This window comes from Erithacus rubecula (genome assembly GCF_903797595.1).
Source record: "Erithacus rubecula genome assembly, chromosome: 2".
Classification (NCBI taxonomy): Eukaryota; Metazoa; Chordata; class Aves; order Passeriformes; family Muscicapidae; genus Erithacus; species Erithacus rubecula.
This window is the reverse complement of record NC_136685.1, coordinates 43,082,020-43,094,005: the sequence shown is the minus strand read 5'-3', so window position 1 is coordinate 43,094,005 and position 11,986 is coordinate 43,082,020. Positions and strand designations below refer to the sequence as shown.

Below are 11,986 nucleotides of genomic sequence, written 5' to 3'. Positions count from 1 at the left end.
GTGACCGCCGGGGCCCGCCCTCGCCGCCCATTGGCCGGCGCCCGTCGCCCGTCAGGACTGCGACGCCTCCCATTGGCTGGCGCCTCCGCCCCGCCGCCGCCCCTCGGAAAATAATAAACAATCGAGTAAAATGCGGCGCGGGGCGGGGGTCGGGCGGTCTTCACGCCCCCTTCCCTGGAGCTGCCCCTCGCCTGCAGCCTTGCCGCCAGGAAAGCCTTTCCTGTTGCTGCCGTGGCGCTCGCACGAAATTTGTTTTCCGCCAGAAGCTATTGCTGCACTGAGGACCAAGCAGAGCCACGTCTCGGCTTTCCCCGATCCCCTTGTCTCAAAGCTAAGTTGTGCCAGGCTGCAGGTGCCCTCCAGGTGTGGGCTTGGAAGCAGCGGAGATCTGTGTGAGGTGGGAGGGAAGGGACCGGGTGGGTATGTGTCTGGCAGCCAGGTGTGCCAATCCAGTGTGCCGAATGCCCAGAGGCAGGGCACCCACAGGGAGACCTTGAAGCCACACCTCTGAAACTATGTCAGTGTCGCTTGTCTTCACGGGACAAAAAACGTCCCCGAGGTGACTGTCCTGTCCGCATGGTGCTGTGCACGGAGATGCATCCTCGATCCTTGCTGCGTCGTGGTGCTGCTTACACTGCACAGCCCTAAAATCACAGCTACCTCTGAGAGCCCTGCTTCCCTCTACCTGCAAACGGAAGGGGCGCTTGCACAGCAGGGGATTTAATCGGGGATCAGGTGACGGGAATGAGGGCCGCAGGAAAGGATTTACTTTTTCTCAGGCTCGCAGCCTGGCCTCTCCTCTTGACAGCAGGTGCCCAATACGGCCTAGTTCACTTCCTCCAAAGAATTATCTTCTCCCGAACGTGGCCCCTGGAGGAAGAAATCTAAGCACCTCCCTCATGCTGTCATCCTGTATTTCCAGTGATCAGAGCACTTGCTCAGGAGCTGAAGATGTGGCTCCTGGTTCTTTTCCCAGGACTTTGTGTTTTGTTCTCTGACAGATGTTTGATGTAAAGTACATAGAGCACACTTTCAAAAGGGGACTGAAATCCAAGGCTGCCCCACTCCCTTCCCCATGGCAATGTTATTATTGCTAGGTCATGGCCTCTCCTTGATTGCTCCCGTGAATCCCGAGGCCCCACCCTCTCCCCCAAGCAGCAGTACGGGTTCAACAGGCTGGTTGGAAATGCGGTGCGTGTTAGGCTAGCCTAACTCCCTGGTAAAATAGATCCTCTTCGGGAAGGTCAGAGCGGGGCAGCTGAACCCCGGCGGGTAGAAGAGGGAGAAAATGACCTCGTGTCTCCTGGTGTGAGGGGCACTGCGAGGCACACAGGGGAAAGAAAATCTCCCCTAGGGAAGTTGAGAAAGGGTTCAAAGAGGCTGGTGAAGTGTTAAGCAAAAGCAGTCAGCGGCTTAGCACATGGTGAAGAAGTCGACTTATAAGCATCTGCAGCTGGTTCTCTCTCTCCTTCCTCGGAGGAACTGGGTAACTGCTGACTCAGGAGCTGCATCTAGTCGGAATGGGAAGGGGGTCATGTTTCCCGAGCGCCTGTACACGCCGCAGAGCGATGGGATAGCGCCGGGCACCTTGTACCTGCTGTCCCGTGCTGGAAGAGCGATCACAGCAGCGTGCTCCAAGAAACCAGAGCCTTATTGGTACGTGTTGGATGTGCTCTGAGCAGGCTGCGCAGCCGGGGCCGTGGGTCTCGTCTTGCATGGAAACGTGTCCGAGCTACGAATTCCAGCACTGGGGAAGGCAGGCACGGGGCTGCCCAACATGGGGTGGTTGTGGGTATGTGAAAGGCAGAATATCCTGTATCTTGAGATGCTGACAACCTAAAAATAGGACTTCGTTGCTTCCAGGATTAGGCATCAGTTGAGCAGGGGATTTTGAGAGGGCAGTTCTGAACTTTAATGCTCAGTTCTGCCCCGGTCCTGTTCTGGTACTAAAGACCTTACATTCCTTGCAGCTCATGTGAATGTCACTCAAACATGCTCAGGGCATTCAGTTATAGCAACTGCCCTGCAATCTCCTCCTGGAATCTGAAAAATTGAATTCTTCCATTTGCACATGCCTTTGCCTGCCTTGCAAAATAATTTCTTTCAGTTTAGCAAACCAAAACATCACCTGAAGTCGTTCACTGCCAGCTGACCTATGGAGAGGCAATGACAGCAAGAGTGTTACCTGATTTTATTGGTTTTTAAGTTTATTTTTGGTGACACCATTTAGGTGAGCTGATCTAATTGAATACATGCTGATCTGCTAAAGAGCTCACTGCTTCTAAATACAGTAGCTACTCTACATAATAGGCATGTCTAATTTAAAATATAGGTAGAGGTATTATAAACCTTGTTTAACCAAAGTGGACTTTTTCCTTCCAAGTTAACAGGGGAAACTGAGGAGGAACTCTGTCTGAGGTCTGACAGATGTTCAAGTATGTGAAGCTTAAAGAGGAACGTGTGCTATTCAGTTTGCTCACAGAGCCTTTGTGACCTGTGTCTTCACAGTAATGATGACACAAGCTTTTTTGAATAAAAGGAAGAAATTAACTGCCGTGGCTAATTGCACCCTTGCTAGCTTGCTAACCAAGGACACCATTTGACTGTGAAAATTGTTGGTGTACCCAAATCTCTCAGCTGGAGAGAATATCCAAAGTGAGAGTGTTCCCATATCTGTGGGTTAGAAGGGCTATTTTAAAAACTTCCTTTAATTGGAAAATTAAACACAATTGCTTTAAAACAGTGGTGCTCTGCTTTGAAAAATTAGGATCATACAGAATCGTTTATTGCTTTTCAATATGTATTCAGTCTCTGGTGCAATTTTATGTACTTGTTAATGCATAAAGTCTTTTGGAGCAGGAATAAAGCATCACAAAGCATGATTTAATGCTGTAGGGTCACCAGATCTGTTTCACATTACTGGATGTTTCAGTCTGCTGAAAAGAAGGGGTTGTCCCTGAACCAATGAAACAATGTTGGAGAAGGCAGGGGGAAGCCCATAAATCTGAAACACTTTGGAAATATAGTACACATATCAACAAAAACTTCTAAAGGATTCAGTGGGGATTTGGCTGCATAAGAGATTAAAATTATGTACATTCATATTAAGTAACAGGAAAGTTCAAACAAAGTCAGTATTAATAGTACAATACTTGGTTGCAATTTAAGGTGTCTTAATAAATCATGTTTTCAAACAGTACAGGCCTACATAAGCATGTGACTGTAAGAGAAAATAAGAGCAAGTAATCTGGGAGTGCACAAAAGTGCTTTTGTTTGTAGTTCTGTGGTCACTGGAAATGCCTATTCTTGTGCTTATTCACAAACACCTCTGGCTCCTTCTTCCAGAAATCCTATCCAACCGTTTTTGTTCTGACTTCGTTAGAGGACTTTGTGCTTTGGTTCTTTTCATGTGACTTGTTCATGGTTCAGCCTTACAGCATCTTTCCTCTGGCAAGGGACTGAGATAGGTCTGATGCCTTTGTTTTTTTTTTCTTTTCCTTTTTCTTTTGCCTTCTTTCCCCCCCCCCCCCCCCCCCCCCCAAGAATGACAAGCTGTGGGGCAATCTTTGCTCCCAGGGCCTCAGTGAAAGGCATTTCTCTCACTGGTTCAGCAGGGATCAACAAGAAGAGGCCACGTCTGACAAGTAAACCATGCATGGTTTGAGCCACCTGGCAATGAACTCTGCAGGCATGGGAGGCAACCTTTCTGCTTTTATCATGAACCTGAGAGCAGTATAGCCATCTGGTTAGTTATAATTTAACAGAAACCCCATTTTTTTGTCTCACTGTGGTGGTATGCTTTCTTTGAAATGTCATCTGTAGAGTCTCCCTGTGAGTGGGAGCTTTAGTTTTGCTTTGTATTTCTTACAGATACTGACAAAAACTAGTCCACCAAGTTACTGAATAAGAGCCATATTCCTTCTTAGAAGCCTAAGCACACTAAAAAGAGTTTTCACTAACTTTAATACTTCAATCAAAATATTTTTCAGTGTATATTTGTTATTTATAACCAGTAGAATAATTGACTGGTTATTTTATTAATTTTGAAATCTTATATGTTCAGCAGCTTTATTAAGCAAGTAAATTAATCTTCAGCTTTCTTGTAGCACTGGAGCTTGTTCATTATGGCTGTGCCTTCCATCATTCTTTGGTAATTGATAGCAGTAATTTCAAGTAAGTTCAGATATTTTGTTCAGGATAAACAGAGAGAGACTTCTGGATCAGCCCCTTAATGTGACCTCTCCTGTCTGCTCAAATTATAGTACCAAAATAAAAATCTTCAGAAAAATGGAGCCAGTTGAGTGAATACATAATCAGTATTAAAACCAATACCATGAGGATTAATTGCTGTCTTCAATTAACTTTGGCCCATATCCTGTATCTAAGAGTTATTGGAAAATTTTAAATAAAATCCTCTTTAAGATCCTTTCAAGCTTTTTCATTAACAGTTGTCAGTTTAGGCGACTTCAGCTTGTATGTATGTTTGTTAAAACTATTGCTTGTCTGTAGATGGCAATAGAATTACAGTGCTGAAATAGCCCCCAGCCTGTGAAATAAGGCTATAATGCTGGTGAGCATTAACTTGGAGAATGGAGAGAAAAAATATCTTGTCTTTTTCTTTTCTATTTTTTGTTTTGTTTTGTTTTATGTCTGTAGCAGTGGCAATGGGGACTGTTCTACTTGCAGGAATGTTGGGACTAATCATGTGAGAAAAGATCCTGGAGTGATGAGGCAGCATATTTCCCATGTCTGAGGTCAGGATTTGTTCTGTGAAGCTGACCTTTAAAACAGCCTGAAAATGAGGAACGTGGCACCAGAGAGCAGAGCAGGAAGCATGAAATTATGTAAGATACGTTTCTTCTGCATATGAAATACTTTTTTTTTTTTTAAGCTCCAGGTTTGTGATTCAGCATTTTCTGCCACTGAGAGATACAAGAAAGGGGGAAATTCTGTAGCAAAAAAGAAAGTCCCTATTGTTCTAATCAAAACCTAATAGATTACTAGCCAACAGGTATTTTTGTTCCCTTCTGATGAGCTGGGGTTGAGATTATGTTTTCCTAAAATCACTCTCCCCTCAGCCTCCCGATCTGAGAACCCTGGAACTGAAGACAAAGTTTTATTTAGACACAGCCTGGGCACCTTTTCTATATATAATCTGTGTGAAGTGCCTCCAGCTTTGTTGGCATTGCATTCCTGGGTGACTGCTGTTTCAGCTCTGACAAGCAACTGCAGGACAGGCCTGTGATGAGGAAGCTCCAGGGTGCTGGTGCCCAGTGGATGTTTGGTGCAGGACAGGCAGGTCAGAGGCCCCCCAGGGCTAAAGCATCAGCATGGGTGAGGTTGCCAGCCTGGGTTTGATCCCAGCTGCATGGTGATGCAAGCCCTAGACACAAGCTCTCCTCTCTGAGCTTATGCAAAAGTGCCTTTGCTGCCTTTTTTTTCCTTCTTGCCTTTCTGCCCTGTGCCCTTTCCCTTGTTGAGATGCATGAGGTTGCATTGAGAGGTTTGATGCAACTGCTGGATGCCACAGCCTGTTGCTGCCTCCCTGGTCTTAGAAACATTGCTGACCTGTTTGGAAGGAGAGAATGAGGGAGCCATTTCATCCTTCTCCCTCCTTGGAGACTGGTTCTGTGTTAAGGTGGAATTTACCTCTTTTGATAAAGGAGGTGGTAGTGGTGGGGAGCACTCCCAGGGAGTGGAGCTCAGCTGGGTTCATGGAGAGACTGGTCCCTGGCACAGTGTTGGCCTCAGGGTGTTAGCATTTTCCCAAACAGTTCCCAGATACGGGCATAAAAAGCCTGCAGTCACACCTTTGATGGTTAAGAGAGTTTAACAGCCTGTACACCACTAGTCTGTGTCCATTGGCTCCTTTATCCCTATGGATATGGTCTGGGTGTGTCTGAGGTGATCTGTGTTCAGAGCAGAACCCTGTGCTGGGGCAGCCTTGCTTTCCAGTGTTGAATTATGTCATGGGGAAGAAGGGAGACAGCCTTGTCATGCTTTCCCTTTACCTGCTGAGATGGCAGCACCAGCAGAGGTGACTGATGGCTCTTTTTTTGGTTGCTCCAAATGCCAGACAGAAGGAAGCTGGCTTGCATCTGTCTCAGACTCTGAATAGATTTCTTTTTTTTTTTTTCTAAGACTCCTAAGGGACAAGCAAATGGATATAAGCATGTACTGTATTTGTGAGACCAGCACTGGGATGGCCTGCATGTTATAAATTGATGCTGAAAAATGGGTGGTGGAACATTAGAGCACAAAATGATTCAGAGCCTGAAGAAAATGCTTTGCAATAGGAGACATGAAGCACTTTGTCTCTTTAGTTTATCAAAAAAGGCCGAGCAGAGAATTGATTATGATGGTGAAGGAACTCCCTTGGAAGAAAAATATCAGGTACTGAAAGGCTCTTTAATCTAGTAAATTATGGGAATGTGTTCCAGCAAGCTGAAATCAGATACATTCATAAGAAAAACTGGGCACAAATTTATTGGAATGAAGGTGGTTAATCACCATAACAAGCTGTCAGGGTAGTTGGAACATTTTCCAGATGTGTCCAAGCCAAGACAGGCCTGTTTCTAAAGGGTGTGTACTAACCACAGTTAAAGCTTGAGGGACACTGCAGTCAAGTCTCAGGCAAGGTAAACAAGTGAAGTTTGAAGGACTGTGATGTGTGACAGGCTTGACTAACAGCTCCCAAAGGAGCTGCGAAGATCTTATGGTTCCCATCTGTCCTTAACCTCTAAGAGACTGAGAAAAACAGCACTTAGCAGAAAGTGGAAGGGAGGAATCAGAATGACAGCCTCATTGGTGGAACATTCCTGTGACCTCTCCTTCTAGAAGAACTGTGTCTTTCACCTGCTTGGGGTTTTATTAATGTTTGCTCTGCTCCCAACACAAGAACAACCTTTCTCCAGTCCACAAGCTCTCTATACAGATTGGCATCAGCACCTTTCATTTTAGGAGAGCATGAATAAAAATTACTGATGCTCAGTGGTAGCCAGGATAAGTAGTTTCCTTTTTCAGGCTTTTTTTTTTTTTTTTTTTTTTAATTCCACCTTCTTAAGTTTTGGAGTTGCCTGTTCTTCATTTGCCTGATCTTCACACCTCCTAGTTTCCCTAGAATCCATTTCCTTGCATTGTCTTTGCCATCAGGCTCAGTGTATTTTCCTGCATTGATTAATCTGTGGTGTGGGATATTTTGGAGAGTGCTTCCTACCTATAATTTGACAGAACAAACCCTGTCTTTCTTGCAGAGATTTCACACGGGATGGATATGTCAGTGATGTGCTGTGTAGATAAGAGCTTGTCAGGAACTTTTTGATAAAGTACCTTTCATCCAGAAGTACAAATTTGTAGCTGCTGTAGCTATTGATGGAAACACACTAAGGTATCTTTGCAAAATACCTGCAGTCTGTATCTAGAGAAGTGCTCTAATCTAATTTTAAAAACAAGGCTCCTTTTCCAGAAAACCAGTTGGTGATGGAAATCAGGAATTTCTTATCTCCTGTTGCCTTTTCTGAGGTCCCAGTGCTTTCCTGCTTATTCACCATCTGCCAGGGATAATGCAAGTATTTTATTCTCTCAAGTCCTAAGAAAAGTTTGCTCATTTTTCCTTGCACCAAAGGGCAATTATGTACAAAGTCAGAGCTGAAACAATGTAAATGATTTCTACACAGCATCCCTATCTTCAAATTGGAGACATGGATTTGAAAGGTGGACTGTTTGGTGGATAAGGCACTGACTGGATGGATGCAGCCAGAGAGCTGTGGTCAAAGAATCTGTGCCTAGGTGGAGGCTGGGGCTGAGTGGTGTCCCTTGAGGCTCTGCCTCTTTAGTATCTTTGTTAGGACCAAGTGCACCCTCAGCAAGATTGCAGATGGCATAAAGCTGAGTGGTGCAGTTGACAGAGGGAAGGGATGCCATCTAGAGGAACATGGACAAACTGGAGAAGTGGGTGCATGAGAACATCATAAGGTTCAACAAGTGCAAGATGCTGCAGTTGGGTCAGGGCAGTCCCAAGCAGTACAGACTGGAAGAAGAATTCATGGAGATCAGCCCTGTGGAGAAGGATTTGAGGTTCTCATGGATGAAAAGCTGGACATAAGCCAGCTGAGCACTTCAGCCCAGAAAGCCAAACACATCCTGGGCTGCATCTGGAGGTATGGCCAGCAGGTCAAGGGAGGTGATTCTGCCCCTCTGCTCTACTCTGAGCCCCCACCTGGAGTGCTGCATCCAGCTCAGGGGTTCCCAGCACAAGAAAGATGTGAACCTGTTAGAGTGAGTCCAGAGGAGCCATGAAGATGATCAGAGGGATGGAGCACCTCTCCTGCCCAGGCAGGCTGAGAGAGCTGAGATTGCTCTTCTCTTGAGGGAGAAGGCTACAGGGAGACCTCATTGCACCCTTCCAGTACTTAAAGTGGCTTATAAAAATGAGGGAGAGAGGCTTTTTACATGTGATAAGGAGAAATGGTTTTAAGCTTAAAAAGGATAGGTCTAGATTAGATGTTAGGGAGAAATTTTTTACTGTGAGGGTGGTGAGACACTGGAAAAAGTTGCCCAGAGAAGCTAAAGATGCCCCATCCCTGGAAGTGTTCAAGGTCAGGCTGGATGGAGCGTGAAGTAACCGGTTCCAGTGGAAGGTGTCCCTGCCCCTGCCAGGGGGGTAGGAACTGGATGATCTTTAAGGTCTCTTCCCACCCAAACCATTCTATGATTGTATGAAATGAAGGGGTGGAGTTGTCATCCAGTTGTCATGCAGTTGTTGTCAATACCCACAAACCATTAACCTAGTTCATAGACTCTCTAGAACAGGGAAGTTAGAGGTAGAGCAGGGTTTTTAACTGAGATCTCCAAATAGTGAGAGTCCTGAACTTTTATGTGGGGAAAAAACCCATTGAAGAATAAGAAAAAAAAAAAATTTGAGAAGGGGGTGGTGTCATGTTTTTTTTAGATTTGGGGTTTTTTTTCCAACCAGTTTTCCTGAAGCCTCCCTATCTCTGGAAAGCAGTAGAAGTATCTGCATGAGTGAAGCTCCAGCACAGGAAAGTACAGAGGATGTAAGAAGAATAAGACTTTGGCTGGGATGATGGAAATGGTGAAGTCCTGCAGCCATGGGTAGGCTTTGCTGCAAAGATTGCAGTTGCAAACAGACCCAGGCAGGAGCCCACCCAGACTTTAAGAAACATTTAGTTTTAGAACTTAAGAACCCATGTTTTAGTCTGAACTGAACCCCTGAGTCTGAAACTTCTTTAAACTCTGGATCAATGTTGCTTTTAACCTTACGCTGTAGCTTGGATTCATTTGTTTAGTCATTGCCAGATGTCTCAGAGAAAAGATTTACCTTTGTTCTCTGTCTCAGATTAGTTTACTATTGTCTCCACAGTTCATCTGCTTTTATATGCATATCCTGCTGCTAAATATGGATAAAATAAGCAGATAGTCCTTTTATTTTCTTTCCCTCCAGCTTGTTGATGCAGGATTCAGTCATATGCATGGTAATGTGTAACTGAAGGATGTTGGCCCTGCCCAGCTGGCTTAGATCTCACCTCTAAACCTGTACTGAAAAAACCCTACCTATTCTGAACAGCATGGGAAGCTCTCCAGGGCCCAGAATGTGAAAATTAATCAATTCTTGTAGAAATGTTTCTGTAATGCTGTGGAATCCAGCCAAGAGACATGATGAATGTGAAAACTATTTTCTAGGACATCCAGTTTCATTTAATTTTGTCATGCCCATAGAACTTTTCAGCAAATGTCTGTATCCTTCCATCCTGCATCCTTTTGTGATGTGGTTACCCTGGCAATCCAGCTGACTTTCCAGAAAAGCCAGCCCCATCAAAGTTCATTGACTTGCTACATTAAAGGCCTTCAGTAGGCTTCAGCATCTATTGATGCCAGTTCTTTCATGGGCTTGGACTGTTATGAGATCTGCAGAGAGAGTTATGCTCTAGCATGCTTGATTGGAGCCCTTGTTTCTTCTTTACTCTATATGGACCAATAATCTTGAAACATTGAGATAATTTTTCTGCATATCATCAGACTTCTGTTCCAGCAGGTTCTCTATAGGGACAAAGTTTTCCAGGAAAGGTCTCTTCTGATGTACCTCCCTTCAATGTATTTGTGCAATAGTTTGACTTGAAAAAAATTTCAATATAATTTCTTCCTTTAGGCAAGCCACAGAGGGACCATTGTTTAACAAGTTCGTCTATATTTTCCACTTAAATTTAGCATTTTTTTAACACTTGAGGATTAAGAAATAGAGCCTGAAAGGTACTTAAGTATGCAAGAACACCAAGTATTGAGATGCCTGGCTCCCTGAGTGCCACATGGAGTGCTTGCACTTTATGAGGGGAAAGTTTGGTGCCTCAGAAGAACAGAACCTGAATGCAGAAGGAGCTGCTTGCACCAATCAACAGAGGTATGACCCTGAAAAGGGAAATCACATGGGGAAGATCAAGCAGACAAGAGCTGCTCTCATGATAAGAACAAACAACAAAATAATTTTAAAAAGCCCAAACTGAGTGACAACCCATGAAATGTTAAACAGAAGTTGACCCCTCTGGTGGCTTCTAGTTCCTTTGCTTATGTTTTTGGAGAGGATACAGTCTGTACGTTCTCCTGGGATGTTGTCAGTGGATAGGATTTCTTCATGCTGAACCCTGTGGGAGAAGGAGGAGGAGGAGAAGGGGAGACACTGATGATGAAGGAGTGGTAGAAGTGGACTAGGGAGCTTCTTGAAGCTCTTAACCATAGTAAGCCCAAGCAAGGGCCATCTTTTTTTACAAAGGCATAGTCATGGGAATATTTTTGTGGAGCCTGTCATATGCCAAATCCTACAAGTGCTCCAGATTTCAGAGCATTGGGGTTTCAGGCTTGTTCAAAAGCCAGACTCCTCTAAGTCTGTTCCAGATATTGCAATTTTTTGAGAACATGATCCCAGCAGATGAGAACCACAATAGATACGTTTGTTCACTGTGATACAGGGAGCAATTCATCAACACATCCACCTTTGAATGTGGGGAATTCACAGTTGCACCTGAAGTTGTGTGAGTCACCATTTCTCATAAGACCACCTGTATGAGAATCCCAGGAATAGATGGCTCCACTTGCCAAGAAGTCCCCACATGCAGGGGTAGCAAGAACTTCTGCACCCCAGGGTGGAGACAGCTTTCCATCACCCAGGCAACATGCTGCCAAAAAATGCTAAAAATTATGGGTAGCCATGCAGAAGCTTTCCAAAGGTTTTTTGGGGGCCTGCCTGTGTCTTTGCTCAGGAGCACACATGCTCTGTACCCTGCACCAAAGGATCCTACTGGTGCTGTATCCAGAAGGATTCAGCATGAGCCATTGCAAGGCAGCATCTGGCCATGGAGAGAAGGCTGGGGTAGGATCAAGCCAAGTGTAAGGGGTCACAGCACAAGTTTGGACAGTACTGTCAGACACATGCTGTGACTCTTGGGGTGGTCCTATGCAGGGCCAGGAGCTGGACTTGATGATCCCTGTGGGTCCCTTCCAACCTCAACTTCAAAGAAGCCCTTGCTTCCCAAAACCAAGTCATAATTGACTGGTTGTGTATTAAAAACATAAATCTGTTCAAAAACATAAATAATGGTGAAGGTTGGGTCATCCCTGTCCTGGGGAAGGCTCTGCTGCCCATCTGCCCCACACTTCCCTGTCCAGCAGCCACCCTGCAGCCCCTCACGACCCCTCTGCCCCCCTTTTTTGTGTCCATCCTGCCTGACATGGGACACGGGGCTGTACCCCATGCTGGGAGTGTGGGTGGGTGATTGTTTTGGGGTTTTTTTCCAGCACTTCACAGAATTTTTCGGGTTGGAGGGGGTGTCTGGAGATGCAGTCTGAATCCTCTGCCGAAGCAGGGCCATGTAGAGCAGGTGACACAGGAACCTGTTCAGGTGAATGTGGTGAGGACACTCCACATCCTCCACGGGGAGCCTATTCCAGGAACATAAAGAAGTTGTACCTCATG

The 11,986-nt window shown here is 45.2% G+C and overlaps 1 long non-coding RNA gene across 1 annotated transcript; it reads left to right on the top strand.

The window, feature by feature from the left end:
- LOC306812095 lies at positions 1 to 3,395 on the top strand. Its single transcript, XR_013776795.1, has 2 exons — positions 1 to 1,656; positions 2,384 to 3,395. It is a non-coding gene; the product is annotated as an uncharacterized lncRNA (long non-coding RNA).
- Positions 3,396 to 11,986: the final 8,591 nt, after the last annotated feature.